This window comes from Salvia hispanica, chromosome 4 (genome assembly GCF_029641045.1).
Source record: "Salvia hispanica isolate PSC_SH4W2 chromosome 4, Shi_PSC_v1, whole genome shotgun sequence".
Classification (NCBI taxonomy): Eukaryota; Viridiplantae; Streptophyta; class Magnoliopsida; order Lamiales; family Lamiaceae; genus Salvia; species Salvia hispanica.
Window position 1 is genome coordinate 33,642,868 of NC_142695.1, and position 2,800 is coordinate 33,645,667.

The following is a 2,800-nucleotide window of genomic DNA, read 5'->3' on the forward strand; positions in this document are numbered from 1 at the left end:
TTTGATGGGAAAAGTGGATGATGAATGTGTGTATTTATAGATGATTTTGGGATAAAAAAATTCAAAAAAATTCCAAAAAAGCGGTAATAAACGGCTCTATTTTTTGGGAATCCAATTTTTTTTTTTTGGTATTATTTTCGAATTAGAAAAAAATAAAAGAAGAAAAGAAAATGCGAACGGCTAAGCCGTTGGCTAATCGCAGCCCGCCATGTCAGCCTACTCAATGGCACGGACGTGCTCTTATTTAAGAGCATTGCGCTGCTGCTGGCACGGACCAACAACGTGCAGCGGCGAGCAGCGGTCGCCTTGCCAGCGGCACGGATAGCGTGTGTCGGCAAGGACGATCGCTGCGGATGCTCTTAGAAAATGCGGCCATGAAAAAGAATAATGCTGCCACAATCAGGACATTACTGCATGGAAAATTTAAAATGTGGACTTTTATATTTTAAGGAATATTTTTGCTACTCTATATAGAAGCCTAAAATACCAGCTCTCGTTTTTACGAGACTATTATTTAGTTTACATGTGATTTTTTTAAACAATTAATTATATTATTGTGAATATTAATATTAATTAAACAATTACATTATTTGAATATTAAAACATGATATTTTGTACTTCTCAAATACTTATATGCTAGTATCTCACTCGTACAATACATGACACATTATATTTTAATTTCAAAATATATAGAGATTAAAAGTAGAAAATATTAAAATTTGAATCTGATTCGGAAAGAATAAAAAGTGTAATATGACCCTAAAAAGGGGGGAAATTTTGATAAACCTATTAAAATCTGAAATTATTTAAATAAAATAATTTTATTAATCCTCAAAAAGTTTAAAAAGACTAATAATACAGATTAATGTTTTCCAATTTCAAAAGCAACTTAACTAAACTTGGTAAAATATCAACTAGTGTCACCATTAGTGTTACCATCCGTACAATGACCAAATAATTGTTACGTACGTATCATTCTCAATAAACCGACATAAACGATGGAGTATGATTAAGTGGATTTTATATATAATAAGGGCGAGTATAATAACTTTGTATATTGCTCCAACATGCTAGCATGCCAATTATTGAAAGTATGTATTTTGTGGCAAGTGCTCCTTGAGTTCTCCACTTATCTATATGCATGTTGAGTTGTATAAGAAATGGTGTTGGCGTAGTTTAAATAAATACTCTATCCGTCCGATAAAAAATACTTTTAAGACGACATGAGTTTTAATACTAACTCCCTCCGTCCGTAAATAGGAGTCTCGTTTTTCCATTTTTGTCTGTCCACGAATAGAAGTCCCGATTCACTTTTACCATAAATAGTAATGGGGTCTCACCTTCCACTAACTCATCTCACTTACATTTCATTTAAAACTACTAATATATACATGTAGGGCCCATTTCCACTAACTTTTTTCCATCCACTTTTCTTAATATTTCTTAAAACTCGTGCCACTAAGAAATGAGATTCCTAATGACGGATAGACGGAGTAGTTTGTAAAGTAGGAAAGAGATGGAAGAAAAAAAATGATTATAGTATTGTTATTGAAGAATGGATTTTACCCTTTAAAGAATTTTTTTTAACATAAATAGAAACGCACTATTTTTTCGGAAAGAATTTTTTTTAACATAAATAGAAACGCACTATTTTTTCGGAACGTGCCAATAGTAGGAATGACTATTTTTATAGGACGTAGAATATTTTTTTTTGTTTGAAGTAGCATACTCAAAGGTGCATGTCTCCAAATATGCTATTTAACCCTTATTCCTATGGGTATTGTTTTAATATTCTATTGTGACTTTCGACGATGAGTCTTAATATTTCAAAACTCTATTAGAGTCTTTGTGAGAGAGTGAAACTATCATGAGCTTTATTTATCCCTTTTTGTTTTTATTGAGGATATCTCTTTTGTCGACAGTTAGAGTTTTCCTAACCTGACTCTTAGCCGTCTTCATTTCATCTCGGTGTTTTCCAGGATATCAATCTTGTCGACAGTTAGAGCATCCTCAACCTGGCTCTTAGCCATCTCCATCTTGTCTCGCCAAGATGAGATGGTTAAGAGACCAGGTTTGGAAGTCTCCCTGCTCTATAACATCGTTGGGGCGAGAAATTTTGCCCCCCACCAACATATGAGGCGAGTGGGCGTCGATTATTATCATTTTTTAAAAAAAAAATATTTTTAAAAAAATTAGAATAATTCAAAAATTATCAAAATTAACAAACATTTTCCAATTTCCCAAAAGTTACATGTGGACTCAATTTGGCAACCGTTAGAATTAAAATTATGTAATTTAGGATTTAGCAACTATGTTCTTCGCTTTAAACATATTGTAACTTTAGGATTTTAGATTTTAGGTATGTAATTTTCAAATTTTTCAATTAAAAATATGAATATTATTTTAAAAAAATATTGCATCTCAATTTTAGTCATATTTGTTCGAAAAAAAATAAATTTGAATTGAAATATTGGGATCCATTAACGGTTAAGAGATTAGTTGGTTTGGAGATGGAGGAGTGCAAGTACAATCTCTTAATGAAGAGATAGAGTAAAAAGTTATGTAAGGTTTATAAATAATATAGAGATTGGATGAATTGGAGATAGAATGGAGCTAGGATTGGGAATCCTCTTATAAAATAATGTGACTCGAATATGGCATTGAAATATGAGGCATGGAAAACACAACTTGCTTCACTAACATTAATATATTTACAACTTATATCACTATGGCCACCATTACAACTCATTAGACACTAATAATAATATGGATCTCACTATCCACTAATACTACTTTAACT